At 48.8% G+C, this 14,573-nt stretch overlaps 1 protein-coding gene across 2 annotated transcripts in view; it reads right to left on the bottom strand.

Moving 5' to 3' along the window:
- Window positions 1-2,092, bottom strand: part of GNB1L (G protein subunit beta 1 like) — a 41,387-nt gene extending 39,295 nt beyond the window's left edge. The window contains exon 1 of one of the 2 annotated variants that reach the window (XM_027733064.2): window positions 1,996-2,092. The gene's annotated coding sequence lies outside the window, so the exon portion shown is untranslated. Of the gene's footprint in view, window positions 1-533; window positions 1,203-1,995 lie in introns of those variants that run through there. The other variant, XM_027733065.2, reaches the window with a different exon arrangement.
- Window positions 2,093-14,573: the final 12,481 nt, after the last annotated feature.

Raw genomic sequence — 14,573 nt, 5'->3', positions numbered from 1 at the left:
TATCTGACATTAGAACCTGGCATCTCTTCCAGTGCGTGCACCAACATAATTTCCATCTGCACAATCTTTATAACTGATAATGACATACCCAAGCCAGAACAAACAGAGTTAGATTTCCTGATTGCAGGATATTTTTGAAACAAGAAAAAACTAGTTTACCTGTAAAACCAATAAAAATGTTAATAGAAATCATTAAAAAACAAGAAGTTACTCTGGTACGGTTTTTTTAAATTAGGTAATTTAGTTAAAAATAAAATTTTAAAAAATCTTTGTACTCCCTGTCATTTATGGAGACAAGACAAATTATTAATGAAATGCTTCCCAGTCATGGAGCCCTCTCTAAAAGCCTCACAGAAACGCTACTAAAACTGGGGGTTAATGGAAGGAGCTTCGGAAGAATGACGGGTCACAAAGAGACTGTGCTAAAAAGTGTGGCGAAATGTTCCTCAAAACAATTCCCAGAGAAGTCACACACAGATTTCCACCTTGTGTTGCCTGTTTTTTCCAGAGCACACCCCATGCCTGCTTTTTACCTTGTTCGTTTCAAAACGAAGCTGCTGAATCTGAAACTGGATTATTTCCTACTCTGAAGCGGCATTTAAAGGAGCTGTACGAGGCATGTCCTCACTTCCACACAAACCGGGGAAGACAAGCACGGCAGCGCGGTGCGGGCCCGGCCTCTGCCGGCCCTGCCTCTGCCGGCCCTGCCTGCGCCGCCAGGGGGCGACAGCGCGCGAGCCGCCCCCGCCTGGGCACACCTGGGCACACCTGGGCACACCTGGGTACACCTGGGCACAGCCCGCGCGGGGGGCCAGGAGGGCTCTGAGGGGCCATGAGGGGCTCTGAGGGGCCATGAGGGCTCTGAGGGCTCTGCAGGACCATGAGGGGCTCTGTGGGGCCATGAAGGCCTCTGAGGGCTCTGCAGGACCATGAGGGGCTCTGTGGGGCCATGAAGGGCTCTGAGGGCTCTGCAGGACCATGAGGGGCTCTGTGGGGCCATGAAGGGCTCTGAGGGCTCTGCAGGACCATGAGGGGCTCTGAGGGGCCATGAGGGGCTCTGAGGGCTCTGCAGGACCATGAAGGGCTATGAGGGGCCATGAGGGGCTCTGAGGGGCCATGAGGAGTCATGAGAGGCTCTGAGGGCTCTGCAGGGCCATGAGGGGCCATGAGGGGCTCTGAGGGCTACAAAGGGCCATGAGGGCCATGAGGGGTTATGAGGGGCCATGAGGGGCTCTGAGGGGCCATGAGGGCTCTGAGGGCTCTGCAGGACCATGAGGGGCTCTGTGGGGCCATGAAGGCCTCTGAGGGCTCTGCAGGACCATGAGGGGCTCTGTGGGGCCATGAAGGGCTCTGAGGGCTCTGCAGGACCATGAGGGGCTCTGTGGGGCCATGAAGGGCTCTGAGGGCTCTGCAGGACCATGAGGGGCTCTGAGGGGCCATGAGGGGCTCTGAGGGCTCTGCAGGACCATGAAGGGCTATGAGGGGCCATGAGGGGCTCTGAGGGGCCATGAGGAGTCATGAGAGGCTCTGAGGGCTCTGCAGGGCCATGAGGGGCCATGAGGGGCTCTGAGGGCTACAAAGGGCCATGAGGGCCATGAGGGGTTATGAGGGGCCATGAGGGGCTCTGAGGGGCTCTGAGGGCTATGCAGGGCCATGAGGGGCCATGAGGGGCTCTGAGGGGCTCTGAGGGCTCTTCAGGGCCATGAGGGGCTATGAGGGGCCATGAGGGCTCTGCAGGGCCATGAGGGGCTGAGGGGCCGTGCGGGCTCTGAGGCGCCGCGCGTGGGGTGTGGGGTGTGACGCTGCCCCCGTTGCCGTGGCGACGCCCCGCGCGTGCGCACAGCGCCACCGCCCCCTCCGGCCTGTGAGGCTGCGCCGCGGCAGTGACAGCGCAGCCGTCCCGGCCCCGCGGCCGAGCGGGGGGTTCCCCGCGGCGGTGGCGGCGCGGCCTGGTCCGTCCCCCCGCACCCCACCTCCCCCCTCACACCCGCTCACCGAGCGCCGGCGGGGCGGGAGCGGTGCAGCGATGATTCGGCGATCCCCGCGGGAACCAGGCGGACGCCGAGCCCCGCGCGTGACGTCACGGGCCGGCGGGAGGCGCGCATGCGCCGTGTGGGGCCGGCCGGAGCGGGGCCGTGTGCGGATCCCCCTCGGGGGATCCCGGCCAGGGGCTCCCGGGGCCGCTCGGGGGATCCCGGCCAGGGGCTCCCGGGGCCGCTCGGGGGATCCCGGCCAGGGGCTCCCGGGGCCGCTCGGGGGATCCCGGCCAGGGGTCTGGCGTGCCGGCGGCGGCACGAAGAGGCAGCGCAGCCGCGGGGTCCTGCGAGGGGCCTCGCTCGGTAATCGGGAGGGCCCCGCCTTCACGGAGCACGTCCCCGCTCCGGGACACGCGGAGGACAAGCTCTGAGCCGGCTGGGCCGGTGCCATGGAGCGGTTCGGTCCGGCTGTGACGCGGGGGACTCCCCGCAGCTGCTGGGGGTGCTTTGGGCTCTCACCCACCCTGGGCTGTGCTTGGGGCTCTCTCCCACCCTGCACCGCATCCACTGCCAGGAGCTCTGCTGAGCGCGGGGTTACCGCACGGCTGAATTCACTGGCCTCCTCCGCTGCCAGCCTGGGTTTATTCTGCGATAAAGACCCAAGTATTCCAGTGCCACACAGCCACACAAAGTCTTCCAGGTGCTGCCCTGCAGGAGAGCATCTTTAGGCAAATAAAGAAGTTGCCTCCTGAAATGGTTCCCAATGGAAGTTACTGGGTAGGTGAAATAATTGAACTAAGTCAGGCACCAGTTAAATAACCCCGTACGTATTGTTGGGACAAAAATGCGGAGATGTGGGATTGGGACTGACCCTGCTGATGTCCCACCATCCACCCTGAGCCAGGTGATGGGAAGGCAGTGTAGGCACGTACACAACACACACTCCTTCCCCTTAAGAGGCCCCTGTTGCTCCTCAGCTACACCACGACTTGCTCGAGGAAAGCAAATAAACTATCCTTTGCTTGTGTCACCTGTCTAGGAGTTAAAAGCTCTTGTCGTTTCAGTATTTTCTCAGAAGGCTGTCCTGCTACAATTCCAGCTAGAAGGCTTGGTACCTCTGAAAAATTAATGCTTTTCAGTTTTCCTATAATTTTTGTCTATGGAGGCAAAGAGTCGTTGAAAGCTGAATTAAACCTAGAGTACCACAGTGCAGACAAAGGCATGGAGACTTTCTGTGAGTCTGGGAAGTCAGTCTGGAGCTTGCTTTTCTACTCATATCAAACTTCCCATCAGCAGGAACACGGATTCCTAAATCCCTGCTCCAAAGGGCTTTACATGGCATTCAGCACACTGAGGAGGTTATGCCTCTCATTATTAGGAATGTCCTAAGGACGGATAAATACCTTCAGGATTGTATAATGCACAAATACAGCCCCATGTTTCCCTACATGTTTTGCTGAAATGATTTGAATTAAGAGATTGAGAGCAGGAGATCATTGCTATAAATTGCTGTGCATAATGAAACCACATGTGCAGTGTGCTTCAGGTCTTTAATTTGTTAGGAGCTGCATGTTTATTAGAGTATGGTACAGTTAATATTCCCTACAGTCGCCTGGAAAATGAAATACCCCTTTCCCAACACAAAGATAATGAGTTGTGTGGCAAGATAAGGTGGTTACCAGAATTCAGAATTCAGGAATGACAGAATCCAATTAATTTAACATGAATTAATGCAAGATCGAATTTATTACAGTTGGATGCAATTTGTATTTGAAAGTTCCATTGCAGCACGTTTTTACATGTTATCTCCCATCAGTAAGAGATCTCAAAAGAGCAAATTCTCCATTTTGAACAGCAGCAATGTATTTCTTACATCATAAATAACTCTTTCCTTACATGTTTGCAGTGAGGAACTTCAGGACCCAAGAGCCCAGCTGTGCACCAGGGGCTGTGCTCTTGCTCTTTCTCACAGGGACCAGGACTGAGGCTTAAACTGAAACCTGGGCTTCACTTTCTTCACTGCTTTGCTGGGCTGCCCCTGCCTTGTCACTTCTTCCTCCCCTTTCCCATTTGCCACTCTTCTGGGGGGTCACCCCTTTTCTTTTTTTGGGTGGGAGGGGTGAAATCGGCCCTCTAGTCAAATAAACCTTTCAACCTCCTACCTTCAAAATAAACACTTTTATTGTGGACAGTCCAAGCTCCTTAGGCAAAGCTTTAGGTCTCAAATCCAAAAGATACACTGTGTCCTTTTAATAATTTCATAGTGGAAACTCTTTATTTGCCCATTCCTGTGGTGCTGTGGAGGTTTTCAATGATTCTGGTTTAGGTTTCGGGATTAGGTGAAACCAGAGTGCCTTAAACCTCTTTAGAGGCTTGGGATTAGGTCTGCATCAGGCCTAATATAGCCTTTCTGTGCAAGGCTAAATTAAATGGGAGGAATATTTGTTGTGCACTGATTCACAGGTGTTTGGCAAAATCCCAGAAAACATAAAGGAACCACTGGAAGAATCATGAAGGCAAAGCCATCGAAACATGAGTATTAGCTAAGCACTGCAGTATCACTTGCAACTGTGGGGTCTTTCAGGCTGCTCCTAAGTGATTTTAAGCATGGATATCATTTTTATGTGTCTCTTTCACATGAATGTGAGTAAATCGAAGATCTGTCGTGCAAATGGATCATGGATTTTTATTTGGGTATCACATTCTGGTAATTGCTGCCTGTTTTATAGCAAATGTATATTAAAGTTCGTCAAACAGCTGATATCACTGAAACTCTGTTGTTTTATTGTACACATAAATTCTCTTCCTTCTCTGGAGTCTGCATTGCCCTGGCAGAATATGCTGGGTCATGAGGACAAAAACCCAATAGATTTATGCCTACCATTAAAAACCACCCTGCCCGGCCCAGGAGGCAGAGGATTTGCCTCACTGATGACCATGGGCTAATTGGAGGAGATCATTTCATTGTGTAGGCTGTCTACTGTGAGGCTTTTCAGCACTTCTCAGTCACTTTGGTGGGGCTATTTCTCCTCTCTGTGCTCAGCTCCACAGTGTGTAACCCCAACAAGGCCTGACTCACTGGCTGTTCCCCCGAGGAACTGCCTGAGCTGAGCAGATCCCAGCAAGCAGAAGGAAGAGCAGCTCAGCACTACAGTCTCAGGATCTCTGCTTTGGCTGCATTTGTAGGGAAAAGCTGATGCCTGGCTCCAGGAAGCCCGAGCCTGGTATCAAAAGAAGCTGGGTATGGAGTTATGGGGTGCAAAGCACAGAGCCCAGTGGGCCAGTTCCTACAGCTGTCCAACATCAGTTACTGCCTGAGCAGAACTCTGTCCTCATACCAGAGCATTCCTTTCACTGATTTTGTGCCTGTCAGCCCTCTCCAGAAAAGCGTATCTTGAGAGCATTTATCTCCCCAGATAAACAGATCTCAGTTTCGATTGTAGACTTGCCTGTATTCAGGAACTCGGCTGCATCTCAGAATTTTAGGGCTTTTCTTCCACGCCAACAATCAGTCCTCTTGCAGGCAAGCTTTTCTGCATTCCTATGGCAAGTGTTCTGATCAGCAGTGCATACAGCCAGGTCCTGTCTTCTCATGTCTGCTTGCAAAAGTGAAACAGAAATAGTTAAGTTTCAAAAGAATATGTCTCCTCTAACCAGATGAGCCGTAAAAGAAAGAGGGAGGCTAACTAGAAGGATTTCATCATCTTAGAATCTGTATAAAATGTTATTTATGGCTGAAGAGCTACACAAGTCTCGAGCTCTATATGTAAGTCCTTTCCCTCTTCAATGGTGCATGTAAGGAAGAACAAGAGAGAAATGTTCCAGTCAAGGACAAAATCATAAAATAATGAGCAGAAGAAGAACAAAATGAAAATATTAGGGGCCAAGGGAAGCTGAGTGGGAGTTTGTCTTCATACATGATTGATCTAAACTTGAAAAGCAATAAAAAAGAGACTCCTCATCTTTAAAGGAGATGGTTATTTGAGCATAAATAACAGTCTCATGTCAGCTATGCTGCTATTTCCAATGGAGTCTTTTCACTACAAAACTGCAACATTCTCAGCCCTAATCTCCTCAGATAAAACAATAGGGCTGGTGGCTGTGAATCAGCACTTTGAAACCAACCTCTGAAAACAGCAACACGTTCAGGGTGAGGAGACATGGAGGAGACAAAGAGCTGCTGTTTCTAGAGCTTTGCAAAGCGAGGCCCCACCTCGCTCACTTGGAACCGTGCTGTAACACCCCAGAGCTGGTTTTCTCTCTGGGTGGGAAGTCCAGCTCAGGGGACTGGGGCTAATCATGTACCTGGGTGTTTAGTCCCACACCAGGCTGAGCTGTCACTGAAATCAGGGGCAGTGAAACAGCAGAATCCTCCGGGATGCTCAGGCTGTGAGGTTCCCTGAGGAAGGGCACGGTGAGCTGGGCTCTCTGTGCCAAAAGGAGTGTTCCTCCTTCCCCAACCCATCTGCAGCCCCGTGGCCATGTCCCCTCCCTTGTGCTGACCCAGCACTCAGCTGAGGAGCATCAGGGCTGATGCAAGGCAAGAGCATGGTGCCAGGACAGGAGAGGGCCAGGGAGGGAGAGCCATCCCCCTGGAAGAGACCTGCCTGAGCGGTGGCACCGAAGGGATCGGGCCAGCCGGGACACAAAGGTTTCCATCCAGCAAATGACATCTCACCTTAGGCAGGAAGCTCATTTCCCTCCACAACCACCGAGGAAAAACAGGCTCTTAACTACATAGGAACATCCACCTTTTTTTTCTGATTCTACTGTTTCCTAACATAACACACTTAAACAACAAGCTTTGAAACCCAGAGATGCCATCCCATGGGAAGTGAAAGAAAACTTTGGTCTCAGCGTAGACCCCAAGCTGTTCTCAGACCAGAAAGACCTTGCACTGGTGGTGGGGGATTTCTTGTGGCAGCGAGACCTGGAACAGGACCAAATGAGGAAACACTGTGGCATTTGCATGTTCATATGGGTTTTAGGGGCATTGTCTGTAACTTTTCCTGTAACTCAGGAAAAGTCCTGATCTTTTTGAGCCCCTCTCAAAAAAAGAGAAATGAACTGTGCATTGTTCCTCTCAAAGGGATCACTGTAAAATGGCCTTTGGACATGGTCTGGAGGCATCAGCTGCACAACCACCCCACCAGTGCTACCCTTGAAGAGAGAGATGTTGACAGGATGCCAAATCCAAACCCTCTGACAGAAAAGAGGACCAAAGGGCAAACCTGTATCTGGGTCCAGCTGCAAAAGCCCATGCTTTTGTTAATTCTGAACAAAAATCTTTGATCCAAACATACCCACTTTTTAGGGATTCCAAACTGGAGTGAAAACACAGCAGTTTCACCCTAGCCTGAAACACAGCCTCACATCTTTGATTTCTGAGGACAGATCATTTTTCTTGGAGTGAGGCACGTGGACAGCAACAGACACCTCCTGTCTGGTTCAGACAGGCCAACCAAAAGGCTTAAGTGGACACACACTACCAACAGCATGTGATGGGATTTAGTGTGAGGAAATCAAACTCCCTGCCCCACCTCCTGGGCTTATCCTTTAAAGACCAGTCCTGTGCTCACAGCTGGAGTTTATGTGAGTCCTGCCTTATTAATTAACTGAAGCCAGTGCCTTTTCCCCCTGAATTCCAACAGAAGCAATTAGAAAGCAGATACCTCACACATAACAGCTGGTTCTTTTAACCCCCTCTTCATGCTATTTTCTCCCCTCCCCCAGCCAACTCATGTCCCCCTTTTCCATCCTTTCATGTAATGGAGAGGGAGAGTAAAATCGAGGTGGCAAAAGCAGGGGCACCAGATAACCATGTTCTTAATGAAATCATCCAGTGTGATGCTGAGAGCGGAGGAGTGTTGTTGAGACCACACTTCTGAGCAGGGGATTGTTACATTCACCCAACAGATGGGAAAAAAGCCTTGGCTGTCTACTGTGTCCTCCTTAAAAGGGGATCTGTATCAAAGTAGCAGCATACTTTCTGCACTGAAGGCTGTTGATGTCATTAGAGCAAGCCTCGTTTTTATTTAACACCAGAGTTAAGAGTCACATAAAATTGGCACAGGTGAAGGCACCAGGCCCATTAACTTGTGCAACGTGACTCTCTGGGAATTTTTTGAATGTTCGTGCACCCCCAATTTATTTATGCTCGGGCAAACCAGCCCCAGAGCCTCCCCTCCCTGCTTCTCAGGATGAAGACAGCCTCAATCCTGCCACAGACCTGTAAAAAATCCACTCAATCCACTAACTTTCCCTCACTCCCAGGAAAGATCCAATGACAGGAAGGGCAGTGCTGTCCCTCTCTGTATTCCATGCATTGCTGGGAGATGCTGTGGACATAAAATCAAAGCCACAGCCAAAAATGTCCACCTTAACACTGCAAGTGAAATCTGCCCTGGCCAAACTACCTTGAGTGCACGTTCTGCTCCCAGACAGGTCCTCTGGAGGCTGTGTCTTCATTTAAGGCAGGTAGAGCTTTTCAGAGGGAAAACAAGTCGAGGGGAACGGAGAGGTTTTCCTGCTCAGGATTCCTCACTGATCCTGAAGTCAGGCAGCATTGTGAGGACATTCTCAGTTATAATGTGGGGAAGATTTAGGTCCAGCCATAAACTACCCATTTCCTCCCTCAAAGAGGTGGCTGTCAGAGAGGCTGCTATTGCACCAGCCATCCAGATGTTTGCCATCTTTATTACAAATTTACATGAATCTTACAACACCTCCATACTCTACAGCAACCTGATGATGCAGCCATCTAATACCTACATAACAGACATGGAGAACAAGTTAGGAGGGATTAAATGATCTGCCCAGCTTCCCACAAGACAACGCAGGTGTGGCTAGAAACCAAAACTCCAAGCTTCCAATTTCTGCTGCGTTACACTAATCTCTTTATATGCTTTTTTCTAAAAAAGAAAAAAAAAAGTAAAATATCATAATTTCTGTAACATGTTTGTTGGTAACTAGTATGGGTACTGCTAACCAAACATAAAGATCAGCATATTTTAAAAACTGTTACAGCTGATCAGTCTGCTGAACCCTGTTTTTTTTCTTCTGGGTCTTTCCAGAAGAAGAAAAATAGAAGGGAAGGGCATCCTTTTATAACTGCAAAGGCTCCAGCTAATGAGAGCAGAAATCGCATTTCGTATTTTGGCAGTTAGTGGTAAACACTATTATTAAAGCTATAATAAGATCTGCTAATGTTGTATGAAATATTAGTGATGTCTGAACACAAAGTAGAGTCCCCATCTCTTTAGTTAAAATTACAAAATGATTAACAGCCCAATTAAAAACATTTTTGTTTTTGACATGATAAATTACACTTTATCTACCTATCTGTGGATATAATTGATTATTTTATCCGTTTGCTGTTGGCTGTCATTAAAAAAGACAGATACCGTGGCTTTCTGGCCTCTCTCCTGCTGAGAGAAAGAACAAATCCTGCTATTAACGACAGACAGGATCATTATGAAAAAATTCCATTTGCCACTAGGCAACATAGCCGAGTTCCAGTAATTATTGTATTAGTCAAGCCGTTGAGAAGTTCCATAAAATTGAGAGAGTTTTTAAGGAGCATCCAACATTATTTGGCAACTTTTGTGATGTAACAATTAAAACCATGCTCCAGGCCCCAAAATGTGCAGGAGATTGCCAAAATCAGATAAAACCCTAGAGGGCCCCTGACTCGCAAAGGAAAAAAAAAATCAAACTGTTTACTTTTAGGATCAGACATTCATCAACGTTTGGCTTTTGTTTCAGCCGTGTCAGATAATAACAGCACCACGATCTCAGTCAGCTTCTAACAAAACTCCCCAGTTCGATGTCAGCTCTCAGGGCTGACACCAGCCTCTCCTCAGGAGAGGGAGATCTTATGGGAGCTGATGCTACCAGCTTTCCTTGGCAGATCAGATACCTGGGAGCACTCAGCAGTACCTTCTGGAGTGAATCATGTCTGCCATCCACCAGTGAGCATCAGGAATTCACTGGAGAGAAGTGCAAGTTATTCCTTCCTCTAGGAGCTGAGCCAGGCAACACCTCAAATTGGCAGGGCTGCAGGGGATAAAGCAGAAATCTCCTGTCCATGTACCCCATTAACCTGTCAAGGAACTGATAAAAATATTTAAATCACGCTTTAAAACTGTTAAGGGAAATTGCTACTGAACAAAACTTCCAGCCAAGTTTATCATCTACTTACCTCTCTACTGAGTGGTGTTCAGGATAATGATGTACAGTACCAGAGCTGGAGGGACAGTGTCAGGCTCCTGCAGGGGAAGGTGACGTTGGTCACAAAACCCAGACCTGGTTTAGCCTAATACAGAGTGCAGGAAGCACTTCAAGAGCACATCAGTTTGCAAAGAAGTTCCTCCCTTCCCAAAATAACGTGCCTGAGTCTGAAAATCTCAATGTACTAAAGAACTGGGATGGCAGCAGCAGTTTCCATGGCAGTCAAAGGCAGCTGGGATCTGAGCACGGGATGAGGAGCCAGGATACTGCTGTTGTCACTGGGGAACGGCAGCAGGGCAGGGTTCAGCACCAGCCCCCTGCCAATCTCCACCTGGAACATGCTGTACCAAGCAGGACAGATGAACAGATACCCTGGAGCCTGCCATGGTATGGCCTGTCATCACCCAGCTCCAGGCTGGAGATGGATGCCAACTGTCAGGGCCTGCTGACCTATTTAATAAAAAAGACCAAACCTGCAGCCCTCAGCAGTCGTGGCTCCAATCTGATTGAAAGGGGAGCAGGGCACAGCATTGCAGATGGGCAGCCCTGAACTGTGGGCACTGCCAAGGCACAGGCAGAGGCTCACACACCTGGCAGAGGGAGGGGTGTGAAGGGAAAGCTCTCCTTCCCCCAGCTCCAAAACTGATCCTGCTGCTCTGCAAGGCAGGCATGCCTGAGTCCTGATAAGCTCAGGAATCAGCTAATGCTGGAAGCCACTGCCACATTTTCCAGCACATTTAACCTCCAGTTTGGGTCTGGCAATTGCTGGGTGTGGTGAGATGTGCTGCTGTAGAAGTATAAAACCCTGAGTAACTACGAGCTGCTTTTGGGAAACACCATTGCCTTGGAGTTTTCTTCAGCACAGCTAAAGCATATATTGTGGTAGTATTCAATTTTCTTGCATTTGGAGCTGTCATCTAAAGTGAAGCATCCTAGGTCAGCTCAAGAACTTAGGTCAGTAGCTGTCAGTGTGAAGAATGAATTCTTTTTCTTGAGTTATATGAGTATTGTGCCAAATCCTCAACATATTAGAGAAGTGCCAGATGAAGACTTAGGAAGGTTTTTTTTAATATATGTTCCTTATTAGCATTAAAACTTTTATTATTAAAAGAGCTATATTACAACATACATGTACATATGAACTTAAAAAATAATTTGAAAAAAATACAATCCTAATTTTTTTTGGTAGTCTCTCTGGCTTACAGCTCATCTGAGCCATCAGTGAGGAAAATGCAAACCCCAGCACACAGCAAAGGGAACTCAGTGATGAAAGAGGGAGAGTGGAGTGCATTGTTTGTGGGTATTGCTGAGAACGAGATGAACTCACTGAAAAAGATGATAACTTTGTAATGAAACTGTGGGACTTCAAATCAAGGTCCAAACTCCCTGATTCAGCCAGCTCCCCTCAGACCACTCCTATAGTTTCCCTGTGGACTGCAGGAACAAGCCTGAACAATACAACCAGTTTCCACCCCAGCCTGGCTGTTCAGTTTGTAGGTGCTTGCACCTCCCTCCGTGTCAGCTGGCTGGTTCAGAAGGATGCCAGCTGGTTAATACTTCAGCCAACCTGATTTCCAGAGAACTGATTTTTGTAGCTACCACTTTAATTAAAATAAAAAATACATGTAAAGGACAAGTTTATCACCTGCTAACACATGCCATGGTTGTCTCTTGGTCAATCAGCAAGCAGCAGACAGAGCTGCAGACTTCTCTTCCATACCACCAGCATCCAGAAGGAAAAAAATCAGTCCATCTGCTAAAGCAATCAGGCCCCTGTGGTCCCCAGCATCAGCTCCCATTTCCAGGATCCAGTGCCCTCTGCTGAGCAGAACCAAACCAAGCATTAACATGTCCCTGCTCCACAGAGGGACTGCTCAGGCTCAGCAGTACTGGAGCTGAGCAGCTGGGAGATCAGTGCTCCCCCCATGCCCACCCGTGCACCCACTGCCCCCCGTGCCCCCCGTGCTCCAGGTGGTTGGAAAGCAGCTCATGGAGAGCGTGGAGGAACTTTGCAGAGGCTGCGGAGCTGTCAGAGGAGTAACATGTCACTGTGGAAGGGGAAATCCGTGTGGACATATGGTAGTCGTGAAAGCAGCTGGACTAGCAACCTTGGCAGGCTTGAGTCGAACAGAAATGTTGCTGCTTTGCCTTGATCTTTATTTACAATGAACTGCTGGGCTCCAGCTCGGTGTTTTATCTGGGAACAGCCCTGGTGCTCCTGCGCCCCTGTTCCGTCTCATTGGTGCACTGACATATTTACACGGGGCCGGGCCGGGCAGCTGGGAACGAGGGGCCATATATCAAGAGAGGAAAAAGGGATGCAAAGATGAATTTTATGAAATACTTTCCACTTTCCTTTGACTTGGTTGTGCGCTTTGCTACGGCCCATTGGGCGCTCACTCAGCGCCCGGACACTGCGCTCGGGGCAGTCTCGCCTCTGTTCCTGACTGTGCCTGCCTGCCAAGCCCAGCCCAGTGCCTGGGGCAGCCCACAGGGAAATGGAGAGTCAAAAAAAGAGAAAGGTGGCTGGGAGGGAAATTTCCTGCCCTTCAGTGGTGTGTACCACGGGAAAGGGAACGATGGCCTGTAAGTCACCAGTCCTGTCCGATTCCTGCAGGACACCCTTTACACCTGAGGGCCAAAGGGAGAGGAAATATTTCCACTGCTTTGTGAGAGAAAACAATCAAGTCCCTTTTGCAATTTAAGGAGGTTGTATCCTCTTTGATTTCTTCTCTGGGCAATGAAAAGGGTTAATTCCTCACAGTGTTGACTTAATCCTTTCCTTTTTCCCAGTGGCTGACTAATAGGTTAGATGTGTTGACTCTGTTTAAAAAGACAAGCTTTGGACATAATATTAATGATATTGTGTGTGGAATAACATTAGAAAACAAACACAGAGGCACCTGGGGAGTCTGAAGGCATCTTCTGGCCTTTCTGGGCTGACAGCACAGAGTGGCCCTTCAGCATTTCCATGTGGAAAAACACCATCTAGTGTGAGACAGTTCACTCTCAGTGACCCCCTCTTGCCTTTCAGACAGTGAGAAGTCAGGACTGTTATGAAGCCGAAAACTTGTTTCATAAGAACAGGCCATTGCTCAAACAGCTGAAGAGGGGGGAAGAAATTGAAAAAAAGGGAATCCAGAGAAACAGTTGGAAATGAAAACGGGAGATGTGAATGGAATAATGGCTGGTGTCTTTCCTCTGGCACTGATGTCCTAACAAAGGGTGTGAAAGTTTTTTCCCTTATGTTTTTGCAAAGCAAAGATGGGAAGAGAGCACTGTTTGTTTATTCATTTGTCTACAAGCCCCACTAGCACAAAGAAGTCACTGCAAATACTTATCCAGGGCTCAGGCTGATCCCACTGGGATGCAAGAACTGCATGCTCCCTTGATAGCCTCTGTGGGATCCAAACCAGCATGTGGAAGTGCTTATTTCCCTCTGTTGTCTATTGGGAGGTCTAGGGGAGTGCAGCACAGTTCCACTTCCATCCCCAAGGTGAGGCCTGAAAGCAGGGTGGGCCTCCCTGAGCCCCTGGAGACCCTGCCCAGCACAGACATGGACAAGGCCTTGGGACAAGAAGTCTCACTTCAAAGATTTGCCAGGCTTTGTGCAGGTGTCCCATACTAAGTGTCACAGTACAGGCAAAATAAACTAGATGCCCTACTGCTGACAAAGCATAGAATTTTCCTGGTACAGCTGTGTTTAAATGGAGCTGAATCAAGGCAATCTCACCTTGGATTAAGAGCCATCAGTTGCCAGGACGAGATCTTCTGCACTGAGTAGAATGTCTGTCAGCACTCTTGAAGAATCTCCTCAGATGGTTCCTTGGAACTCTCTTCTCTGCATGGTTTCATCACCTGCACTTGAGCAGCTGAAGGTGCACTGGAAAGGAGCACCTGAGGTCATCCAGCTCAGAGCTCAGCAGGAGCCTGGCAGGGATAAAAAGACAGTCACCACTTTAAGCTAAGATCGTTTAGTGACTCACCCAAGATCACACAGACGGTGCTTACACCAAGAATTAGACCCACCAAGCCATCCAACACCTCCTGATTACTCATTGAGGATTAGAGTCCATTTAGGAGTCTATTTTAATATATAAATGTAGGATTTGGAGCTATGATGGAATGGGAAATTAAATACTGAGAAGTCTGTCACATTTCTGTTCAAAGCAGGCTAACATTTCATGTAAGGAATTACATGCTTCAGACAGTTGCAATCATCTTCTGCACAAATAATTGAAGCTTACTTCATCTGTTGTATTCTGATATAAATTTTTATTGGAAATATAAATACCTATGTCGGTCACCAAACCAAATAAAACAAACATATTGAGTAGGGTCTATTATAGGCTAATATGGAAACAAATA

The sequence above is a fragment of the Pipra filicauda genome, unplaced genomic scaffold (assembly GCF_003945595.2).
Source record: "Pipra filicauda isolate LSUMZ 115617 unplaced genomic scaffold, ASM394559v2 scaffold14_size4853619_pilon, whole genome shotgun sequence".
Lineage (NCBI taxonomy): Eukaryota > Metazoa > Chordata > Aves > Passeriformes > Pipridae > Pipra > Pipra filicauda.
Note: the sequence above shows the minus strand (reverse complement) of the source record. Positions and strands in the feature narration are given on the sequence as shown.